This window comes from Oncorhynchus mykiss, unplaced genomic scaffold (genome assembly GCF_013265735.2).
Source record: "Oncorhynchus mykiss isolate Arlee unplaced genomic scaffold, USDA_OmykA_1.1 un_scaffold_533, whole genome shotgun sequence".
In the NCBI taxonomy this organism is placed as follows: domain Eukaryota; kingdom Metazoa; phylum Chordata; class Actinopteri; order Salmoniformes; family Salmonidae; genus Oncorhynchus; species Oncorhynchus mykiss.
Genome location: NW_023493980.1, coordinates 42,984 through 67,059, shown reverse-complemented (window position 1 = coordinate 67,059; position 24,076 = coordinate 42,984). Strand labels below are relative to the sequence as shown.

The 24,076-nt window shown below is 41.6% G+C and overlaps 18 non-coding genes across 18 annotated transcripts; all 18 read left to right on the top strand.

Annotated features, from left to right (window-relative positions):
- The first annotated feature begins 96 nt into the window (after positions 1–96).
- Positions 97–168, top strand: trnap-agg. The gene has a single exon. It is a non-coding gene; the product is annotated as a tRNA-Pro (tRNA).
- A 1,164-nt stretch (positions 169–1,332) lies between these two features.
- Positions 1,333–1,404, top strand: trnap-agg. Its single transcript has one exon. It is a non-coding gene; the product is annotated as a tRNA-Pro (tRNA).
- Positions 1,405–2,567: 1,163 nt separating this feature from the next.
- Positions 2,568–2,639, top strand: trnap-agg. The gene has a single exon. It is a non-coding gene; the product is annotated as a tRNA-Pro (tRNA).
- Positions 2,640–3,798: 1,159 nt separating this feature from the next.
- Positions 3,799–3,870, top strand: trnap-agg. Its single transcript has one exon. It is a non-coding gene; the product is annotated as a tRNA-Pro (tRNA).
- Positions 3,871–5,029: 1,159 nt separating this feature from the next.
- Positions 5,030–5,101, top strand: trnap-agg. Its single transcript has one exon. It is a non-coding gene; the product is annotated as a tRNA-Pro (tRNA).
- Positions 5,102–6,260: 1,159 nt separating this feature from the next.
- trnap-agg lies at positions 6,261–6,332 on the top strand. The gene has a single exon. It is a non-coding gene; the product is annotated as a tRNA-Pro (tRNA).
- Positions 6,333–7,491: 1,159 nt separating this feature from the next.
- On the top strand, positions 7,492–7,563 carry trnap-agg. Its single transcript has one exon. It is a non-coding gene; the product is annotated as a tRNA-Pro (tRNA).
- Positions 7,564–8,722: 1,159 nt separating this feature from the next.
- Positions 8,723–8,794, top strand: trnap-agg. The gene has a single exon. It is a non-coding gene; the product is annotated as a tRNA-Pro (tRNA).
- Positions 8,795–9,953: 1,159 nt separating this feature from the next.
- On the top strand, positions 9,954–10,025 carry trnap-agg. The gene has a single exon. It is a non-coding gene; the product is annotated as a tRNA-Pro (tRNA).
- A 1,159-nt stretch (positions 10,026–11,184) lies between these two features.
- On the top strand, positions 11,185–11,256 carry trnap-agg. The gene has a single exon. It is a non-coding gene; the product is annotated as a tRNA-Pro (tRNA).
- Positions 11,257–12,415: 1,159 nt separating this feature from the next.
- Positions 12,416–12,487, top strand: trnap-agg. Its single transcript has one exon. It is a non-coding gene; the product is annotated as a tRNA-Pro (tRNA).
- Positions 12,488–13,646: 1,159 nt separating this feature from the next.
- On the top strand, positions 13,647–13,718 carry trnap-agg. Its single transcript has one exon. It is a non-coding gene; the product is annotated as a tRNA-Pro (tRNA).
- A 1,158-nt stretch (positions 13,719–14,876) lies between these two features.
- Positions 14,877–14,948, top strand: trnap-agg. Its single transcript has one exon. It is a non-coding gene; the product is annotated as a tRNA-Pro (tRNA).
- A 1,161-nt stretch (positions 14,949–16,109) lies between these two features.
- On the top strand, positions 16,110–16,182 carry trnap-agg. The gene has a single exon. It is a non-coding gene; the product is annotated as a tRNA-Pro (tRNA).
- A 2,395-nt stretch (positions 16,183–18,577) lies between these two features.
- Positions 18,578–18,649, top strand: trnap-agg. Its single transcript has one exon. It is a non-coding gene; the product is annotated as a tRNA-Pro (tRNA).
- Positions 18,650–21,050: 2,401 nt separating this feature from the next.
- trnap-agg lies at positions 21,051–21,122 on the top strand. The gene has a single exon. It is a non-coding gene; the product is annotated as a tRNA-Pro (tRNA).
- A 1,159-nt stretch (positions 21,123–22,281) lies between these two features.
- On the top strand, positions 22,282–22,353 carry trnap-agg. The gene has a single exon. It is a non-coding gene; the product is annotated as a tRNA-Pro (tRNA).
- A 1,160-nt stretch (positions 22,354–23,513) lies between these two features.
- trnap-agg lies at positions 23,514–23,585 on the top strand. Its single transcript has one exon. It is a non-coding gene; the product is annotated as a tRNA-Pro (tRNA).
- The last annotated feature ends 491 nt before the right edge of the window (positions 23,586–24,076 follow it).

Sequence of the window (24,076 nt, the reverse complement as noted above, 5' to 3'; positions counted from 1 at the left end):
TCACATGATGTTCAATCGTTCCAAGCACCATGGACACGTCAATCGATATCTTCACTGTCATTGCTGCAGAAAGCAAAAAAATAACTTTTTGCGTAAGGCTCGTTGGTCTAGGGGTATGATTCTCGCTTAGGGTGCGAGAGGTCCCGGGTTCAAATCCCGGATGAGCCCTTTTGCAGATCCTTGAACAATCTCAGACAGGCAGATCTTGTCGGAATGCCGACTATCACCTCTTGGGCGCAGGACAAGGTGGCTGAATGGTTTTGGCGATAGGACTGCAAATCTATTTTGATATGCACTTGTTGGTTCAACGTCGCACAACATTTATTATTTTAGATAACCTGCAGAATGTAGGAGCAATTCTGACTTCCAAGTACAAGGATAATGATTCAAATGTAATACACTTGAAATGACATCCAGCCCCTAAAACAAATGAATTCCTCAGGCTCTGCATTGGCCGGGAATCAAACCCGAGTCAACTGCTTGGAAGGCAACTATGCTCACCACTATACCACCAATGCTATGTGCAGCTCAGTAGCAACATTGAGACATCGACTCATAATTTGACCGTCATTTTGGTGGAAAGTGATAATTCACTTTCACGGTTTAGGTGTATGATTATGGCTTAGGTTGCGAGAGGTCCCTGGTTGAAAAATCTATCATTTTAATCACTACAGGTTACCTTCAGATTAGTCCCGTGACACTTGTTGGGAACGTAGGGCAAAACGGAGAACATTGCGACAAGTGGGGTCACATTAGTTTGTAGCCCAAGATTTTGGATTCTACAAACAGAACTTGGCAACATAGACGGTTGTGACTTCAGACGAGTCTCCTGACACTTGTGGGGGATGTAGAGAAAAATTGAGAATACCACCATGTTCGTGAGGGTCTCCTCATTCCAGAGAGTGGTCATATGAATTTGTAGGTCAAACGGTTCGGAAGCTAGAGATGTTTTTTGTGAGAAGACCGATTATAGGTATTGTCTCATGGTCTCATTTGACTCAAAATAAATGAGTTCCATTCTTTTGGAAGTCTTTATTTTTTCATTTGTTTTTAAAAAAATGAATTGATCTCATTTTGCACTTTATTAATTTGTAAAAAACTCGTCATCATTTTGCTGTCGCGACTGAACAAGACAGAATGTGAAAGACACAGCAGATGAACTAACAGAAGATTTGAACTGAAGCATGGTCAAGATTTTGGAAGACTGTTATGCTCACAAGGTAAAGCACAAAACACTCACATGATGTTCAATCGTTCCAAGCACCATGGGACACGTCAATCGATATCTTCACTGTCATTGCTGCAGAAAGCAAAAAATAACTTTTTGCGTAAGGCTCGTTGGTCTAGGGGTATGATTCTCGCTTAGGGTGCGAGAGGTCCCGGGTTCAAATCCCGGATGAGCCCTTTTGCAGATCCTTGAACAATCTCAGACAGGCAGATCTTGTCGGAATGCCGACTATCACCTCTTGGGCGCAGGACAAGGTGCTGAATGGTTTTGGCGATAGGACTGCAAATCTATTTTGATATGCACTTGTTGGTTCAACGTCGCACAACATTTATTATTTTAGATAACCTGCAGAATGTAGGAGCAATTCTGACTTCCAAGTACAAGGATAATGATTCAAATGTAATACACTTGAAATGACATCCAGCCCCTAAAACAAAATGAATTCCTCAGGCTCTGCATTGGCCGGGAATCAAACCCGAGTCAACTGCTTGGAAGGCAAACTATGCTCACCACTATACCACCAATGCTATGTGCAGCTCAGTAGCAACATTGAGACATCGACTCATAATTTGACCGTCATTTTGGTGGAAAGTGATAATTCACTTTCACGGTTTAGGTGTATGATTATGGCTTAGGTTGCGAGAGGTCCCTGGTTGAAAAATCTATCATTTAATCACTACAGGTTACCTTCAGATTAGTCCCGTGACACTTGTTGGGAACGTAGGGCAAAACGGAGAACATTGCGACAAGTGGGGTCACATTAGTTTGTAGCCCAAGATTTTGGATTCTACAAACAGAACTTGGCAACATAGACGGTTGTGACTTCAGACGAGTCTCCTGACACTTGTGGGGGATGTAGAGAAAAATTGAGAATACCACCATGTTCGTGAGGGTCTCCTCATTCCAGAGAGTGGTCATATGAATTTGTAGGTCAAACGGTTCGGAAGCTAGAGATGTTTTTGTGAGAAGACCGATTATAGGTATTGTCTCATGGTCTCATTTGACTCAAAATAAATGAGTTTCCATTCTTTTGGAAGTCTTATTTTTTTCATTTGTTTTTAAAAAAATGAATTGATCTCATTTTGCACTTTATTAATTTGTAAAAAACTCGTCATCATTTTGCTGTCGCGACTGAACAAGACAGAATGTGAAAGACACAGCAGAATGAACTACAGAAGATTTGAACTGAAGCATGGTCAAGATTTTGGAAGACTGTTATGCTCACAAGTAAAGCACAAAACACTCACATGATGTTCAATCGTTCCAAGCACCATGGACACGTCAATCGATATCTTCACTGTCATTGCTGCAGAAAGCAAAAAAATAACTTTTTGCGTAAGGCTCGTTGGTCTAGGGGTATGATTCTCGCTTAGGGTGCGAGAGGTCCCGGGTTCAAATCCCGGATGAGCCCTTTTGCAGATCCTTGAACAATCTCAGACAGGCAGATCTTGTCGGAATGCCGACTATCACCTCTTGGGCGCAGGACAAGGTGGCTGAATGGTTTTGGCGATAGGACTGCAAATCTATTTTGATATGCACTTGTTGGTTCAACGTCGCACAACATTTATTATTTTAGATAACCTGCAGAATGTAGGAGCAATTCTGACTTCCAAGTACAAGGATAATGATTCAAATGTAATACACTTGAAATGACATCCAGCCCCTAAAACAAATGAATTCCTCAGGCTCTGCATTGGCCGGGAATCAAACCCGAGTCAACTGCTTGGAAGGCAACTATGCTCACCACTATACCACCAATGCTATGTGCAGCTCAGTAGCAACATTGAGACATCGACTCATAATTTGACCGTCATTTTGGTGGAAAGTGATAATTCACTTTCACGGTTTAGGTGTATGATTATGGCTTAGGTTGCGAGAGGTCCCTGGTTGAAAAATCTATCATTTTAATCACTACAGGTTACCTTCAGATTAGTCCCGTGACACTTGTTGGGAACGTAGGGCAAAACGGAGAACATTGCGACAAGTGGGGTCACATTAGTTTGTAGCCCAAGATTTTGGATTCTACAAACAGAACTTGGCAACATAGACGGTTGTGACTTCAGACGAGTCTCCTGACACTTGTGGGGGATGTAGAGAAAAATTGAGAATACCACCATGTTCGTGAGGGTCTCCTCATTCCAGAGAGTGGTCATATGAATTTGTAGGTCAAACGGTTCGGAAGCTAGAGATGTTTTTGTGAGAAGACCGATTATAGGTATTGTCTCATGGTCTCATTTGACTCAAAATAAATGAGTTCCATTCTTTTGGAAGTCTTATTTTTTCATTTGTTTTTAAAAAAATGAATTGATCTCATTTTGCACTTTATTAATTTGTAAAAACTCGTCATCATTTTGCTGTCGCGACTGAACAAGACAGAATGTGAAAGACACAGCAGATGAACTACAGAAGATTTGAACTGAAGCATGGTCAAGATTTTGGAAGACTGTTATGCTCACAAGTAAAGCACAAAACACTCACATGATGTTCAATCGTTCCAAGCACCATGGACACGTCAATCGATATCTTCACTGTCATTGCTGCAGAAAGCAAAAAAATAACTTTTTGCGTAAGGCTCGTTGGTCTAGGGGTATGATTCTCGCTTAGGGTGCGAGAGGTCCCGGGTTCAAATCCCGGATGAGCCCTTTTGCAGATCCTTGAACAATCTCAGACAGGCAGATCTTGTCGGAATGCCGACTATCACCTCTTGGGCGCAGGACAAGGTGGCTGAATGGTTTTGGCGATAGGACTGCAAATCTATTTTGATATGCACTTGTTGGTTCAACGTCGCACAACATTTATTATTTTAGATAACCTGCAGAATGTAGGAGCAATTCTGACTTCCAAGTACAAGGATAATGATTCAAATGTAATACACTTGAAATGACATCCAGCCCCTAAAACAAATGAATTCCTCAGGCTCTGCATTGGCCGGGAATCAAACCCGAGTCAACTGCTTGGAAGGCAACTATGCTCACCACTATACCACCAATGCTATGTGCAGCTCAGTAGCAACATTGAGACATCGACTCATAATTTGACCGTCATTTTGGTGGAAAGTGATAATTCACTTTCACGGTTTAGGTGTATGATTATGGCTTAGGTTGCGAGAGGTCCCTGGTTGAAAAATCTATCATTTTAATCACTACAGGTTACCTTCAGATTAGTCCCGTGACACTTGTTGGGAACGTAGGGCAAAACGGAGAACATTGCGACAAGTGGGGTCACATTAGTTTGTAGCCCAAGATTTTGGATTCTACAAACAGAACTTGGCAACATAGACGGTTGTGACTTCAGACGAGTCTCCTGACACTTGTGGGGGATGTAGAGAAAAATTGAGAATACCACCATGTTCGTGAGGGTCTCCTCATTCCAGAGAGTGGTCATATGAATTTGTAGGTCAAACGGTTCGGAAGCTAGAGATGTTTTTGTGAGAAGACCGATTATAGGTATTGTCTCATGGTCTCATTTGACTCAAAATAAATGAGTTCCATTCTTTTGGAAGTCTTATTTTTTCATTTGTTTTTAAAAAAATGAATTGATCTCATTTTGCACTTTATTAATTTGTAAAAACTCGTCATCATTTTGCTGTCGCGACTGAACAAGACAGAATGTGAAAGACACAGCAGATGAACTACAGAAGATTTGAACTGAAGCATGGTCAAGATTTTGGAAGACTGTTATGCTCACAAGTAAAGCACAAAACACTCACATGATGTTCAATCGTTCCAAGCACCATGGACACGTCAATCGATATCTTCACTGTCATTGCTGCAGAAAGCAAAAAAATAACTTTTTGCGTAAGGCTCGTTGGTCTAGGGGTATGATTCTCGCTTAGGGTGCGAGAGGTCCCGGGTTCAAATCCCGGATGAGCCCTTTTGCAGATCCTTGAACAATCTCAGACAGGCAGATCTTGTCGGAATGCCGACTATCACCTCTTGGGCGCAGGACAAGGTGGCTGAATGGTTTTGGCGATAGGACTGCAAATCTATTTTGATATGCACTTGTTGGTTCAACGTCGCACAACATTTATTATTTTAGATAACCTGCAGAATGTAGGAGCAATTCTGACTTCCAAGTACAAGGATAATGATTCAAATGTAATACACTTGAAATGACATCCAGCCCCTAAAACAAATGAATTCCTCAGGCTCTGCATTGGCCGGGAATCAAACCCGAGTCAACTGCTTGGAAGGCAACTATGCTCACCACTATACCACCAATGCTATGTGCAGCTCAGTAGCAACATTGAGACATCGACTCATAATTTGACCGTCATTTTGGTGGAAAGTGATAATTCACTTTCACGGTTTAGGTGTATGATTATGGCTTAGGTTGCGAGAGGTCCCTGGTTGAAAAATCTATCATTTTAATCACTACAGGTTACCTTCAGATTAGTCCCGTGACACTTGTTGGGAACGTAGGGCAAAACGGAGAACATTGCGACAAGTGGGGTCACATTAGTTTGTAGCCCAAGATTTTGGATTCTACAAACAGAACTTGGCAACATAGACGGTTGTGACTTCAGACGAGTCTCCTGACACTTGTGGGGGATGTAGAGAAAAATTGAGAATACCACCATGTTCGTGAGGGTCTCCTCATTCCAGAGAGTGGTCATATGAATTTGTAGGTCAAACGGTTCGGAAGCTAGAGATGTTTTTGTGAGAAGACCGATTATAGGTATTGTCTCATGGTCTCATTTGACTCAAAATAAATGAGTTCCATTCTTTTGGAAGTCTTATTTTTTCATTTGTTTTTAAAAAAATGAATTGATCTCATTTTGCACTTTATTAATTTGTAAAAACTCGTCATCATTTTGCTGTCGCGACTGAACAAGACAGAATGTGAAAGACACAGCAGATGAACTACAGAAGATTTGAACTGAAGCATGGTCAAGATTTTGGAAGACTGTTATGCTCACAAGTAAAGCACAAAACACTCACATGATGTTCAATCGTTCCAAGCACCATGGACACGTCAATCGATATCTTCACTGTCATTGCTGCAGAAAGCAAAAAAATAACTTTTTGCGTAAGGCTCGTTGGTCTAGGGGTATGATTCTCGCTTAGGGTGCGAGAGGTCCCGGGTTCAAATCCCGGATGAGCCCTTTTGCAGATCCTTGAACAATCTCAGACAGGCAGATCTTGTCGGAATGCCGACTATCACCTCTTGGGCGCAGGACAAGGTGGCTGAATGGTTTTGGCGATAGGACTGCAAATCTATTTTGATATGCACTTGTTGGTTCAACGTCGCACAACATTTATTATTTTAGATAACCTGCAGAATGTAGGAGCAATTCTGACTTCCAAGTACAAGGATAATGATTCAAATGTAATACACTTGAAATGACATCCAGCCCCTAAAACAAATGAATTCCTCAGGCTCTGCATTGGCCGGGAATCAAACCCGAGTCAACTGCTTGGAAGGCAACTATGCTCACCACTATACCACCAATGCTATGTGCAGCTCAGTAGCAACATTGAGACATCGACTCATAATTTGACCGTCATTTTGGTGGAAAGTGATAATTCACTTTCACGGTTTAGGTGTATGATTATGGCTTAGGTTGCGAGAGGTCCCTGGTTGAAAAATCTATCATTTTAATCACTACAGGTTACCTTCAGATTAGTCCCGTGACACTTGTTGGGAACGTAGGGCAAAACGGAGAACATTGCGACAAGTGGGGTCACATTAGTTTGTAGCCCAAGATTTTGGATTCTACAAACAGAACTTGGCAACATAGACGGTTGTGACTTCAGACGAGTCTCCTGACACTTGTGGGGGATGTAGAGAAAAATTGAGAATACCACCATGTTCGTGAGGGTCTCCTCATTCCAGAGAGTGGTCATATGAATTTGTAGGTCAAACGGTTCGGAAGCTAGAGATGTTTTTGTGAGAAGACCGATTATAGGTATTGTCTCATGGTCTCATTTGACTCAAAATAAATGAGTTCCATTCTTTTGGAAGTCTTATTTTTTCATTTGTTTTTAAAAAAATGAATTGATCTCATTTTGCACTTTATTAATTTGTAAAAACTCGTCATCATTTTGCTGTCGCGACTGAACAAGACAGAATGTGAAAGACACAGCAGATGAACTACAGAAGATTTGAACTGAAGCATGGTCAAGATTTTGGAAGACTGTTATGCTCACAAGTAAAGCACAAAACACTCACATGATGTTCAATCGTTCCAAGCACCATGGACACGTCAATCGATATCTTCACTGTCATTGCTGCAGAAAGCAAAAAAATAACTTTTTGCGTAAGGCTCGTTGGTCTAGGGGTATGATTCTCGCTTAGGGTGCGAGAGGTCCCGGGTTCAAATCCCGGATGAGCCCTTTTGCAGATCCTTGAACAATCTCAGACAGGCAGATCTTGTCGGAATGCCGACTATCACCTCTTGGGCGCAGGACAAGGTGGCTGAATGGTTTTGGCGATAGGACTGCAAATCTATTTTGATATGCACTTGTTGGTTCAACGTCGCACAACATTTATTATTTTAGATAACCTGCAGAATGTAGGAGCAATTCTGACTTCCAAGTACAAGGATAATGATTCAAATGTAATACACTTGAAATGACATCCAGCCCCTAAAACAAATGAATTCCTCAGGCTCTGCATTGGCCGGGAATCAAACCCGAGTCAACTGCTTGGAAGGCAACTATGCTCACCACTATACCACCAATGCTATGTGCAGCTCAGTAGCAACATTGAGACATCGACTCATAATTTGACCGTCATTTTGGTGGAAAGTGATAATTCACTTTCACGGTTTAGGTGTATGATTATGGCTTAGGTTGCGAGAGGTCCCTGGTTGAAAAATCTATCATTTTAATCACTACAGGTTACCTTCAGATTAGTCCCGTGACACTTGTTGGGAACGTAGGGCAAAACGGAGAACATTGCGACAAGTGGGGTCACATTAGTTTGTAGCCCAAGATTTTGGATTCTACAAACAGAACTTGGCAACATAGACGGTTGTGACTTCAGACGAGTCTCCTGACACTTGTGGGGGATGTAGAGAAAAATTGAGAATACCACCATGTTCGTGAGGGTCTCCTCATTCCAGAGAGTGGTCATATGAATTTGTAGGTCAAACGGTTCGGAAGCTAGAGATGTTTTTGTGAGAAGACCGATTATAGGTATTGTCTCATGGTCTCATTTGACTCAAAATAAATGAGTTCCATTCTTTTGGAAGTCTTATTTTTTCATTTGTTTTTAAAAAAATGAATTGATCTCATTTTGCACTTTATTAATTTGTAAAAACTCGTCATCATTTTGCTGTCGCGACTGAACAAGACAGAATGTGAAAGACACAGCAGATGAACTACAGAAGATTTGAACTGAAGCATGGTCAAGATTTTGGAAGACTGTTATGCTCACAAGTAAAGCACAAAACACTCACATGATGTTCAATCGTTCCAAGCACCATGGACACGTCAATCGATATCTTCACTGTCATTGCTGCAGAAAGCAAAAAAATAACTTTTTGCGTAAGGCTCGTTGGTCTAGGGGTATGATTCTCGCTTAGGGTGCGAGAGGTCCCGGGTTCAAATCCCGGATGAGCCCTTTTGCAGATCCTTGAACAATCTCAGACAGGCAGATCTTGTCGGAATGCCGACTATCACCTCTTGGGCGCAGGACAAGGTGGCTGAATGGTTTTGGCGATAGGACTGCAAATCTATTTTGATATGCACTTGTTGGTTCAACGTCGCACAACATTTATTATTTTAGATAACCTGCAGAATGTAGGAGCAATTCTGACTTCCAAGTACAAGGATAATGATTCAAATGTAATACACTTGAAATGACATCCAGCCCCTAAAACAAATGAATTCCTCAGGCTCTGCATTGGCCGGGAATCAAACCCGAGTCAACTGCTTGGAAGGCAACTATGCTCACCACTATACCACCAATGCTATGTGCAGCTCAGTAGCAACATTGAGACATCGACTCATAATTTGACCGTCATTTTGGTGGAAAGTGATAATTCACTTTCACGGTTTAGGTGTATGATTATGGCTTAGGTTGCGAGAGGTCCCTGGTTGAAAAATCTATCATTTTAATCACTACAGGTTACCTTCAGATTAGTCCCGTGACACTTGTTGGGAACGTAGGGCAAAACGGAGAACATTGCGACAAGTGGGGTCACATTAGTTTGTAGCCCAAGATTTTGGATTCTACAAACAGAACTTGGCAACATAGACGGTTGTGACTTCAGACGAGTCTCCTGACACTTGTGGGGGATGTAGAGAAAAATTGAGAATACCACCATGTTCGTGAGGGTCTCCTCATTCCAGAGAGTGGTCATATGAATTTGTAGGTCAAACGGTTCGGAAGCTAGAGATGTTTTTGTGAGAAGACCGATTATAGGTATTGTCTCATGGTCTCATTTGACTCAAAATAAATGAGTTCCATTCTTTTGGAAGTCTTATTTTTTCATTTGTTTTTAAAAAAATGAATTGATCTCATTTTGCACTTTATTAATTTGTAAAAACTCGTCATCATTTTGCTGTCGCGACTGAACAAGACAGAATGTGAAAGACACAGCAGATGAACTACAGAAGATTTGAACTGAAGCATGGTCAAGATTTTGGAAGACTGTTATGCTCACAAGTAAAGCACAAAACACTCACATGATGTTCAATCGTTCCAAGCACCATGGACACGTCAATCGATATCTTCACTGTCATTGCTGCAGAAAGCAAAAAAATAACTTTTTGCGTAAGGCTCGTTGGTCTAGGGGTATGATTCTCGCTTAGGGTGCGAGAGGTCCCGGGTTCAAATCCCGGATGAGCCCTTTTGCAGATCCTTGAACAATCTCAGACAGGCAGATCTTGTCGGAATGCCGACTATCACCTCTTGGGCGCAGGACAAGGTGGCTGAATGGTTTTGGCGATAGGACTGCAAATCTATTTTGATATGCACTTGTTGGTTCAACGTCGCACAACATTTATTATTTTAGATAACCTGCAGAATGTAGGAGCAATTCTGACTTCCAAGTACAAGGATAATGATTCAAATGTAATACACTTGAAATGACATCCAGCCCCTAAAACAAATGAATTCCTCAGGCTCTGCATTGGCCGGGAATCAAACCCGAGTCAACTGCTTGGAAGGCAACTATGCTCACCACTATACCACCAATGCTATGTGCAGCTCAGTAGCAACATTGAGACATCGACTCATAATTTGACCGTCATTTTGGTGGAAAGTGATAATTCACTTTCACGGTTTAGGTGTATGATTATGGCTTAGGTTGCGAGAGGTCCCTGGTTGAAAAATCTATCATTTTAATCACTACAGGTTACCTTCAGATTAGTCCCGTGACACTTGTTGGGAACGTAGGGCAAAACGGAGAACATTGCGACAAGTGGGGTCACATTAGTTTGTAGCCCAAGATTTTGGATTCTACAAACAGAACTTGGCAACATAGACGGTTGTGACTTCAGACGAGTCTCCTGACACTTGTGGGGGATGTAGAGAAAAATTGAGAATACCACCATGTTCGTGAGGGTCTCCTCATTCCAGAGAGTGGTCATATGAATTTGTAGGTCAAACGGTTCGGAAGCTAGAGATGTTTTTGTGAGAAGACCGATTATAGGTATTGTCTCATGGTCTCATTTGACTCAAAATAAATGAGTTCCATTCTTTTGGAAGTCTTATTTTTTCATTTGTTTTTAAAAAAATGAATTGATCTCATTTTGCACTTTATTAATTTGTAAAAACTCGTCATCATTTTGCTGTCGCGACTGAACAAGACAGAATGTGAAAGACACAGCAGATGAACTACAGAAGATTTGAACTGAAGCATGGTCAAGATTTTGGAAGACTGTTATGCTCACAAGTAAAGCACAAAACACTCACATGATGTTCAATCGTTCCAAGCACCATGGACACGTCAATCGATATCTTCACTGTCATTGCTGCAGAAAGCAAAAAAATAACTTTTTGCGTAAGGCTCGTTGGTCTAGGGGTATGATTCTCGCTTAGGGTGCGAGAGGTCCCGGGTTCAAATCCCGGATGAGCCCTTTTGCAGATCCTTGAACAATCTCAGACAGGCAGATCTTGTCGGAATGCCGACTATCACCTCTTGGGCGCAGGACAAGGTGGCTGAATGGTTTTGGCGATAGGACTGCAAATCTATTTTGATATGCACTTGTTGGTTCAACGTCGCACAACATTTATTATTTTAGATAACCTGCAGAATGTAGGAGCAATTCTGACTTCCAAGTACAAGGATAATGATTCAAATGTAATACACTTGAAATGACATCCAGCCCCTAAAACAAATGAATTCCTCAGGCTCTGCATTGGCCGGGAATCAAACCCGAGTCAACTGCTTGGAAGGCAACTATGCTCACCACTATACCACCAATGCTATGTGCAGCTCAGTAGCAACATTGAGACATCGACTCATAATTTGACCGTCATTTTGGTGGAAAGTGATAATTCACTTTCACGGTTTAGGTGTATGATTATGGCTTAGGTTGCGAGAGGTCCCTGGTTGAAAAATCTATCATTTTAATCACTACAGGTTACCTTCAGATTAGTCCCGTGACACTTGTTGGGAACGTAGGGCAAAACGGAGAACATTGCGACAAGTGGGGTCACATTAGTTTGTAGCCCAAGATTTTGGATTCTACAAACAGAACTTGGCAACATAGACGGTTGTGACTTCAGACGAGTCTCCTGACACTTGTGGGGGATGTAGAGAAAAATTGAGAATACCACCATGTTCGTGAGGGTCTCCTCATTCCAGAGAGTGGTCATATGAATTTGTAGGTCAAACGGTTCGGAAGCTAGAGATGTTTTTGTGAGAAGACCGATTATAGGTATTGTCTCATGGTCTCATTTGACTCAAAATAAATGAGTTCCATTCTTTTGGAAGTCTTATTTTTTCATTTGTTTTTAAAAAAATGAATTGATCTCATTTTGCACTTTATTAATTTGTAAAAACTCGTCATCATTTTGCTGTCGCGACTGAACAAGACAGAATGTGAAAGACACAGCAGATGAACTACAGAAGATTTGAACTGAAGCATGGTCAAGATTTTGGAAGACTGTTATGCTCACAAGTAAAGCACAAAACACTCACATGATGTTCAATCGTTCCAAGCACCATGGACACGTCAATCGATATCTTCACTGTCATTGCTGCAGAAAGCAAAAAAATAACTTTTTGCGTAAGGCTCGTTGGTCTAGGGGTATGATTCTCGCTTAGGGTGCGAGAGGTCCCGGGTTCAAATCCCGGATGAGCCCTTTTGCAGATCCTTGAACAATCTCAGACAGGCAGATCTTGTCGGAATGCCGACTATCACCTCTTGGGCGCAGGACAAGGTGGCTGAATGGTTTTGGCGATAGGACTGCAAATCTATTTTGATATGCACTTGTTGGTTCAACGTCGCACAACATTTATTATTTTAGATAACCTGCAGAATGTAGGAGCAATTCTGACTTCCAAGTACAAGGATAATGATTCAAATGTAATACACTTGAAATGACATCCAGCCCCTAAAACAAATGAATTCCTCAGGCTCTGCATTGGCCGGGAATCAAACCCGAGTCAACTGCTTGGAAGGCAACTATGCTCACCACTATACCACCAATGCTATGTGCAGCTCAGTAGCAACATTGAGACATCGACTCATAATTTGACCGTCATTTTGGTGGAAAGTGATAATTCACTTTCACGGTTTAGGTGTATGATTATGGCTTAGGTTGCGAGAGGTCCCTGGTTGAAAAATCTATCATTTTAATCACTACAGGTTACCTTCAGATTAGTCCCGTGACACTTGTTGGGAACGTAGGGCAAAACGGAGAACATTGCGACAAGTGGGGTCACATTAGTTTGTAGCCCAAGATTTTGGATTCTACAAACAGAACTTGGCAACATAGACGGTTGTGACTTCAGACGAGTCTCCTGACACTTGTGGGGGATGTAGAGAAAAATTGAGAATACCACCATGTTCGTGAGGGTCTCCTCATTCCAGAGAGTGGTCATATGAATTTGTAGGTCAAACGGTTCGGAAGCTAGAGATGTTTTTGTGAGAAGACCGATTATAGGTATTGTCTCATGGTCTCATTTGACTCAAAATAAATGAGTTCCATTCTTTTGGAAGTCTTATTTTTTCATTTGTTTTTAAAAAAATGAATTGATCTCATTTTGCACTTTATTAATTTGTAAAAACTCGTCATCATTTTGCTGTCGCGACTGAACAAGACAGAATGTGAAAGACACAGCAGATGAACTACAGAAGATTTGAACTGAAGCATGGTCAAGATTTTGGAAGACTGTTATGCTCACAAGTAAAGCACAAAACACTCACATGATGTTCAATCGTTCCAAGCACCATGGACACGTCAATCGATATCTTCACTGTCATTGCTGCAGAAAGCAAAAAAATAACTTTTTGCGTAAGGCTCGTTGGTCTAGGGGTATGATTCTCGCTTAGGGTGCGAGAGGTCCCGGGTTCAAATCCCGGATGAGCCCTTTTGCAGATCCTTGAACAATCTCAGACAGGCAGATCTTGTCGGAATGCCGACTATCACCTCTTGGGCGCAGGACAAGGTGGCTGAATGGTTTTGGCGATAGGACTGCAAATCTATTTTGATATGCACTTGTTGGTTCAACGTCGCACAACATTTATTATTTTAGATAACCTGCAGAATGTAGGAGCAATTCTGACTTCCAAGTACAAGGATAATGATTCAAATGTAATACACTTGAAATGACATCCAGCCCCTAAAACAAATGAATTCCTCAGGCTCTGCATTGGCCGGGAATCAAACCCGAGTCAACTGCTTGGAAGGCAACTATGCTCACCACTATACCACCAATGCTATGTGCAGCTCAGTAGCAACATTGAGACATCGACTCATAATTTGACCGTCATTTTGGTGGAAAGTGATAATTCACTTTCACGGTTTAGGTGTATGATTATGGCTTAGGTTGCGAGAGGTCCCTGGTTGAAAAATCTATCATTTTAATCACTACAGGTTACCTTCAGATTAGTCCCGTGACACTTGTTGGGAACGTAGGGCAAAACGGAGAACATTGCGACAAGTGGGGTCACATTAGTTTGTAGCCCAAGATTTTGGATTCTACAAACAGAACTTGGCAACATAGACGGTTGTGACTTCAGACGAGTCTCCTGACACTTGTGGGGGATGTAGAGAAAAATTGAGAATACCACCATGTTCGTGAGGGTCTCCTCATTCCAGAGAGTGGTCATATGAATTTGTAGGTCAAACGGTTCGGAAGCTAGAGATGTTTTTGTGAGAAGACCGATTATAGGTATTGTCTCATGGTCTCATTTGACTCAAAATAAATGAGTTCCATTCTTTTGGAAGTCTTATTTTTTCATTTGTTTTTAAAAAATGAATTGATCTCATTTTGCACTTTATTAATTTGTAAAAACTCGTCATCATTTTGCTGTCGCGACTGAACAAGACAGAATGTGAAAGACACAGCAGATGAACTACAGAAGATTTGAACTGAAGCATGGTCAAGATTTTGGAAGACTGTTATGCTCACAAGTAAAGCACAAAACACTCACATGATGTTCAATCGTTCCAAGCACCATGGACACGTCAATCGATATCTTCACTGTCATTGCTGCAGAAAGCAAAAAAATAACTTTTTGCGTAAGGCTCGTTGGTCTAGGGGTATGATTCTCGCTTAGGGTGCGAGAGGTCCCGGGTTCAAATCCCGGATGAGCCCTTTTGCAGATCCTTGAACAATCTCAGACAGGCAGATCTTGTCGGAATGCCGACTATCACCTCTTGGGCGCAGGACAAGGTGGCTGAATGGTTTTGGCGATAGGACTGCAAATCTATTTTGATATGCACTTGTTGGTTCAACGTCGCACAACATTTATTATTTTAGATAACCTGCAGAATGTAGGAGCAATTCTGACTTCCAAGTACAAGGATAATGATTCAAATGTAATACACTTGAAATGACATCCAGCCCCTAAAACAAATGAATTCCTCAGGCTCTGCATTGGCCGGGAATCAAACCCGAGTCAACTGCTTGGAAGGCAACTATGCTCACCACTATACCACCAATGCTATGTGCAGCTCAGTAGCAACATTGAGACATCGACTCATAATTTGACCGTCATTTTGGGTGGAAAGTGATAATTCACTTTCACGGTTTAGGTGTATGATTATGGCTTAGGTTGCGAGAGGTCCCTGGTTGAAAAATCTATCATTTTAATCACTACAGGTTACCTTCAGATTAGTCCCGTGACACTTGTTGGGAACGTAGGGCAAAACGGAGAACATTGCGACAAGTGGGGTCACATTAGTTTGTAGCCCAAGATTTTGGATTCTACAAACAGAACTTGGCAACATAGACGGTTGTGACTTCAGACGAGTCTCCTGACACTTGTGGGGGATGTAGAGAAAAATTGAGAATACCACCATGTTCGTGAGGGTCTCCTCATTCCAGAGAGTGGTCATATGAATTTGTAGGTCAAACGGTTCGGAAGCTAGAGATGTTTTTGTGAGAAGACCGATTATAGGTATTGTCTCATGGTCTCATTGACTCAAAATAAATGAGTTCCATTCTTTGGAAGTCTTATTTTTTCATTTGTTTTTAAAAAAAATGAATTGATCTCATTTTTGCACTTTATTAATTTGTAAAAACTCGTCATCATTTTGCTGTCGCGACTGAACAAGACAGAATGTGAAAGACACAGCAGATGAACTACAGAAGATTTGAACTGAAGCATGGTCAAGATTTTGGAAGACTGTTATGCTCACAAGTAAAGCACAAAAACACTCACATGATGTTCAATCGTTCCAAGCACCATGGACACGTCAATCGATATCTTCACTGTCATTGCTGCAGAAAGCAAAAAAATAACTTTTTGCGTAAGGCTCGTTGGTCTAGGGGTATGATTCTCGCTTAGGGTGCGAGAGGTCCCGGGGTTCAAATCCCGGATGAGCCCTTTTGCAGATCCTTGAACAATCTCAGACAGGCAGATCTTGTCGGAATGCCGACTATCACCTCTTGGGCGCAGGACAAGGTGGCTGAAATGGTTTTGGCGATAGGACTGCAAATCTATTTTGATATGCACTTGTTGGTTCAACGTCGCACAACATTTATTATTTTAGATAACCTGCAGAATGTAGGAGCAATTCTGACTTCCAAGTACAAGGATAATGATTCAAATGTAATACACTTGAAATGACATCCAGCCCCTAAAACAAATGAATTCCTCAGGCTCTGCATTGCCGGGAATCAAACCCGAGTCAACTGCTTGGAAGGCAACTATGCTCACCACTATACCACCAATGCTATGTGCAGCTCAGTAGCAACATTGAGACATCGACTCATAATTTGACCGTCATTTTGGTGGAAAGTGATAATTCACTTTCACGGTTTAGGTGTATGATTATGGCTTAGGTTGCGAGAGGTCCCTGGTTGAAAAATCTATCATTTTAATCACTACAGGTTACCTTCAGATTAGTCCCGTGACACTTGTTGGGAACGTAGGGCAAAACGGAGAAACATTGCGACAAGTGGGGTCACATTAGTTTGTAGCCCAAGATTTTGGATTCTACAAACAGAACTTGGCAACATAGACGGTTGTGACTTCAGACGAGTCTCCTGACACTTGTGGGGGGATGTAGAGAAAATTGAGAATACCACCATGTTCGTGAGGGTCTCCTCATTCCAGAGAGTGGTCCATATGAATTTGTAGGTCAAACGGTTCGGAAGCTAGAGATGTTTTTGTGAGAAGACCGATTATAGGTATTGTCTCATGGTCTCATTTGACTCAAAATAATGAGTTCCATTCTTTTGGAAGTCTTATTTTTCATTTGTTTTTAAAAAAATGAATTGATCTCATTTTGCACTTTATTAATTTGTAAAAACTCGTCATCATTTTGCTGTCGCGACTGAACAAGACAGAATGTGAAAGACACAGCAGATGAACTACAGAAGATTTGAACTGAAGCATGGTCAAGATTTGGAAGACTGTTATGCTCACAAGTAAAGCACAAAACACTCACATGATGTTCAATCGTTCCAAGCACCATGGACACGTCAATCGATATCTTCACTGTCATTGCTGCAGAAAGCAAAAAATAACTTTTTGCGTAAGGCTCGTTGGTCTAGGGGTATGATTCTCGCTTAGGGGTGCGAGAGGTCCCGGGTTCAAATCCCGATGAGCCCTTTTGCAGATCCTTGAACAATCTCAGACAGGCAGATCTTGTCGGAATGCGACTATCACCCTCTTGGGCGCAGGACAAGGTGGCTGAATGGTTTTGGCGATAGGACTGCAAATCTATTTTGATATGCACTTGTTGGTTCAAACGTCGCACAACATTTATTATTTTAGATAACCTGCAGAATGTAGAGGCAATTCTGACTTCCAAGTACAAGGATAATGATTCAAATGTAATACACTTGAAATGACATCCAGCCCCTAAAACAAATGAATTCCTCAGGCTCTGCATTGGCCGGGAATCAAACCCGAGTCAACTGCTTGGAAGGCAACTATGCTCACCACTATACCACCAATGCTATGTGCAGCTCAGTAGCAACATTGAGACATCGACTCATAATTTGACCGTCATTTTGGTGGAAAGTGATAATTCACTTTCACGTTTAGGTGTATGATTATGGCTTAGGTTGCGAGAGGTCCCTGGTTGAAAAAATCTATCATTTTAATCACTACAGGTTACCTTCAGATTAGTCCCGTGACACTTGTTGGGAACGTAGGGCAAAACGGAGAACATTGCGACAAGTGGGGTCACATTAGTTTTGTAGCCCAAGATTTTGGATTCTACAAACAGAACTTGGCAACATAGACGGTTGTGACTTCAGACGAGTCCTCCTGACACTTGTGGGGGATGTAGAGAAAAATTGAGAATACCACCATGTTCGTGAGGGTCTCCTCATTCCAGAGAGTGGTCATATGAATTTGTAGGTCAAACGGTTCGGAAGGCTAGAGATGTTTTTGTGAGAAGACCGATTATAGGTATTGTCTCATGGTCTCATTTGACTCAAAATAAATGAGTTTCCATTCTTTTGGAAGTCTTATTTTTTCATTTGTTTTAAAAAAATGAATTGATCTCATTTTGCACTTTATTAATTTGTAAAAACTCGTCATCATTTTGCTGTCGCGACTGAACAAGGACAGAATGTGAAAGACACAGCAGATGAACTACAGAAGATTTGAACTGAAGCATGGTCAAGATTTTGGAAGACTGTTATGCTCACAAGTAAAGCACAAAACACTCACATGATGTTCAATCGTTCCAAGCACCATGGACAACGTCAATCGATATCTTCACTGTCATTGCTGCAGAAAGCAAAAAAAATAACTTTTTGCGTAAGGCTCGTTGGTCTAGGGGTATGATTCTCGCTTAGGGTGCGAGAGGTCCCGGGTTCAAATCCCGGATGAGCCCTTTTGCAGATCCTTGAACAATCTCAGACAGGCAGATCTTGTCGGAATGCCGACTATCACCTCTTGGGCGCAGGACAAGGTGGCTGAATGGTTTTGGCGATAGGACTGCAAATCTATTTTGATATGCACTTGTTGGTTCAACGTCGCACAACATTTATTATTTTAGATAACCTGCAGAATGTAGGAGCAATTCTGACTTCCAAGTACAAGGATAATGATTCAAATGTAATACACTTGAAATGACATCCAGCCCCTAAAACAAATGAATTCCTCAGGCTCTGCATTGGCCGGGAATCAAACCCGAGTCACTGCTTGGAAGGACAACTATGCTCACCACTATACCACCAATGCTATGTGCAGCTCAGTAAGCAACATTGAGACATCGACTCATAATTTGACCGTCATTTTGGTGGAAAGTGATAATTCACTTTCACGGTTTAGGTGTATGATTATGGCTTAGGTTGCGAGAGGTCCCCTGGTTGAAAAAATCTATCATTTTAATCACTACAGGTTACCTTCAGATTAGTCCCGTGACACTTGTTGGGAACGTAGGGCAAAACGGAGAACATTGCGACAAGTGGGGTCACATTAGTTTGTAGCCCAAGATTTTGGATTCTACAAACAGAACTTGGCAACATAGACGGTTGTGACTTCAGACGAGTCTCCTGACACTTGTGGGGGATGTAGAGAAAAAATTGAGAATACCACCATGTTCGTGAGGGTCTCCTCATTCCAGAGAGTGGTCATATGAATTTGTAGGTCAAACGGTTCGGAAGCTAGAGATGTTTTTGTGAGAAGACCGATTATAGGTATTGTCTCATGGTCTCATTTGACTCAAAATAAATGAGTTTCCATTCTTTTGGAAGTCTTATTTTTTCATTTGTTTTTAAAAAAAAAATGAATTGATCTCATTTTGCACTTTATTAATTTGTAAAAACTCGTCATCATTTTGCTGTTGCGACTGAACAAGACAGAATGTGAAAGCACAGCAGATGAACTACAGAAGATTTGAACTGAAGCATGGTCAAGATTTTGGAAGACTGTTATGCTCACAAGTAAAGCACAAAAACACTCACATGAGTTTCAATCGTTCCAAGCACCATGGACAACGTCAATCGATATCTTCACTGTCATTGCTGCAGAAAGCAAAAAAATAACTTTTTGCGTAAGGCTCGTTGGTCTAGGGGTAGATTCTCGCTTAGGGTGCGAGAGGTCCCGGGTTCAAATCCCGGATGAGCCCTTTTGCAGATCCTTGAACAATCTCAGACAGGCAGATCTTGTCGGAATGCCGACTATCACCTCTTGGGCGCAGGACAAGGTGGCTGAATGGTTTTGGCGATAGGACTGCAAATCTATTTTGATATGCACTTGTTGGTTCAACGTCGCACAACATTTATTATTTTAGATAACCTGCAGAATGTAGGAGCAATTCTGACTTCCAAGTACAAGGATAATGATTCAAATGTAATACACTTGAAATGACATCCAGCCCCTAAAACAAATGAATTCCTCAGGCTCTGCATTGGCCGGGAATCAAACCCGAGTCAACTGCTTGGAAGGCAACTATGCTCACCACTATACCACCAATGCTATGTGCAGCTCAGTAGCAACATTGAGACATCGACTCATAATTTGACCGTCATTTTGGTGGAAGTGATAATTCACTTTCACGGTTTAGGTGTATGATTATGGCTTAGGTTGCGAGAGGTCCCTGGTTGAAAAATCTATCATTTTAATCACTACAGGTTACCTTCAGATTAGGTCCCGTGACACTTGTTGGGAACGTAGGGCAAAACGGAGAACATTGCGACAAGTGGGGTCACATTAGTTTGTAGCCCAAGATTTTGGATTCTACAAACAGAACTTGGCAACATAGACGGTTGTGACTTCAGACGAGTCTCCTGACACCTTGTGGGGGATGTAGAGAAAAATTGAGAATACCACCATGTTCGTGAGGGTCTCCTCATTCCAGAGAGTGGTCATATGAATTTGTAGGTCAAACGGTTCGGAAGCTAGAGATGTTTTTGTGAGAAGACCGATTATAGGTATTGTCTCATGGTCTCATTTGACTCAAAATAAATGAGTTCCATTCTTTTGGAAGTCTTATTTTTTCATTTGTTTTTAAAAAAATGAATTGATCTCATTTTGCACTTTATTAATTTGTAAAAACTCGTCATCATTTTGCTGTCTGCGACTGAACAAGACAGAATGTGAAAGACACAGCAGATGAACTACAGAAGATTTGAACTGAAGCATGGTCAAGATTTTGGAAGACTGTTATGCTCACAAGTAAAGCACAAAACACTCACATGATGTTCAATCGTTCCAGAGCACCATGGACACGTCAATCGATATCTTCACTGTCATTGCTGCAGAAAGCAAAAAAATAACTTTTTGCGTAAGGCTCGTTGGTCTAGGGGTATGATTCTCGCTTAGGGTGCGAGAGGTCCCGGGTTCAAATCCCGGATGAGCCCTTTTGCAGATCCTTGAACAATCTCAGACAGGCAGATCTTGTCGGAATGCCGACTATCACCTCTTGGGCGCAGGACAAGGTGGCTGAATGGTTTTGGCGATAGGACTGCAAATCTATTTTGATATGCACTTGTTGGTTCAACGTCGCACAACATTTATTATTTTAGATAACCTGCAGAATGTAGGAGCATTCTGACTTCCAAGTACAAGGATAATGATTCAAATGTAATACACTTGAAATGACATCCAGCCCCTAAAACAAATGAATTCCTCAGGCTCTGCATTGGCCGGGGAATCAAACCCGAGTCAACTGCTTGGAAGGCAACTATGCTCACCACTATACCACCAATGCTATGTGCAGCTCAGTAGCAACATTGAGACATCGACTCATAATTTGACCGTCATTTTGGTGGAAAGTGATAATTCACTTTCACGGTTTAGGTGTATGATTATGGCTTAGGTTGCGAGAGGTCCCTGGTTGAAAAATCTATCATTTTAATCACTACAGGTTACCTTCAGATTAGTCCCGTGACACTTGTTGGGAACGTAGGGCAAAACGGAGAACATTGCGACAAGTGGGGTCACATTAGTTTGTAGCCCAAGATTTTGGATTCTACAAACAGAACTTGGCAACATAGAACGGTTGTGACTTCAGACGAGTCTCCTGACACTTGTGGGGGATGTAGAGAAAAATTGAGAATACCACCATGTTCGTGAGGGTCTCCTCATTCCAGAGAGTGGTCATATGAATTTGTAGGTCAAACGGTTCGGAAGCTAGAGATGTTTTTGTGAGAAAGACCGATTATAGGTATTGTCTCATGGTCTCATTTGACTCAAAATAAATGAGTTCCATTCTTTTGGAAGTCTTATTTTTTCATTTGTTTTTAAAAAAATGAATTGATCTCATTTTGCACTTTATTAATTTGTAAAAACTCGTCATCATTTTGCTGTCGCGACTGAACAAGACAGAATGTGAAAGACACAGCAGATGAACTACAGAGATTTGAACTGAAGCATGGTCAAGATTTTGGAAGACTGTTATGCTCACAAGTAAAGCACAAAACACTCACATGATGTTCAATCGTTCCAAGCACCATGGACACGTCAATCGATATCTTCACTGTCATTGCTGCAGAAAGCAAAAAATAACTTTTTGCGTAAGGCTCGTTGGTCTAGGGGTATGATTCTCGCTTAGGGTGCGAGAGGTCCCGGGTTCAAATCCCGGATGAGCCCTTTTGCAGATCCTTGAACAATCTCAGACAGGCAGATCTTGTCGGAATGGCCGACTATCACCTCTTGGCGCAGGACAAGGTGGCTGAATGGTTTTGGCGATAGGACTGCAAAATCTATTTTGATATGCACTTGTTGGTTCAACGTCGCACAACATTTATTATTTTAGATAACCTGCAGAATGTAGGAGCAATTCTGACTTCCAAGTACAAGGATAATGATTCAAATGTAATACACTTGAAATGACATCCAGCCCCTAAAACAAATGAATTCCTCAGGCTCTGCATTGGCCGGGAATCAAACCCGAGTCAACTGCTTGGAAGGCAACTATGCTCACCACTATATCCACCAATGCTATGTGCAGCTCAGTAGCAACATTGAGACATCGACTCATAATTTGACCGTCATTTTGGTGGAAAGTGATAATTCACTTTCACGGTTTAGGTGTATGATTATGGCTTAGGTTGCGAGAGGTCCCTGGTTGAAAAATCTATCATTTTAATCACTACAGGTTACCTTCAGATTAGTCCCGTGACACTTGTTGGGAACGTAGGGCAAAACGGAGAACATTGCGACAAGTGGGGTCACATTAGTTTGTAGCCCAAGATTTTGGATTCTACAAACAGAACTTGGCAACATAGACGGTTGTGACTTCAGACGAGTCTCCTGACACTTGTGGGGGATGTAGAGAAAAATTGAGAATACCACCATGTTCGTGAGGGTCTCCTCATTCCAGAGAGTGGTCATATGAATTTGTAGGTCAAACGGTTCGGAAGCTAGAGATGTTTTTGTGAGAAGACCGATTATAGGTATTGTCTCATGGTCTCAATTTGACTCAAAATAAATGAGTTCCATTCTTTGGAAGTCTTATTTTTTCATTTGTTTTAAAAAAATGAATTGATCTCATTTTGCACTTTATTAATTTGTAAAAACTCGTCATCATTTTGCTGTCGCGACTGAACAAGACAGAATGTGAAAGACACAGCAGATGAACTACAGAAGATTTGAACTGAAGCATGGTCAAGATTTTGGAAGACTGTTATGCTCACAAGTAAAGCACAAAACACTCACATGATGTTCAATCGTTCCAAGCACCATGGACACGTCAATCGATATCTTCACTGTCATTGCTGCAGAAAGCAAAAAAATAACTTTTTGCGTAAGGCTCGTTGGTCTAGGGGTATGATTCTCGCTTAGGGTGCGAGAGGTCCCGGGTTCAAATCCCGGATGAGCCCTTTTGCAGATCCTTGAACAATCTCAGACAGGCAGATCTTGTCGGAATGCCGACTATCACCTCTTGGGCGCAGGACAAGGTGGCTGAATGGTTTTGGCGATAGGACTGCAAATCTATTTTGATATGCACTTGTTGGTTCAACGTCGCACAACATTTATTATTTTAGATAACCTGCAGAATGTAGGAGCAATTCTGACTTCCAAGTACAAGGATAATGATTCAAATGTAATACACTTGAAATGACATCCAGCCCCTAAAACAAATGAATTCCTCAGGCTCTGCATTGGCCGGGAATCAAACCCGAGTCAACTGCTTGGAAGGCAACTATGCTCACCACTATACCACCAATGCTATGTGCAGCTCAGTAGCAACATTGAGACATCGACTCATAATTTGACCGTCATTTTGGTGGAAAGTGATAATTCACTTTCACGGTTTAGGTGTATGATTATGGCTTAGGTTGCGAGAGGTCCCTGGTTGAAAAATCTATCA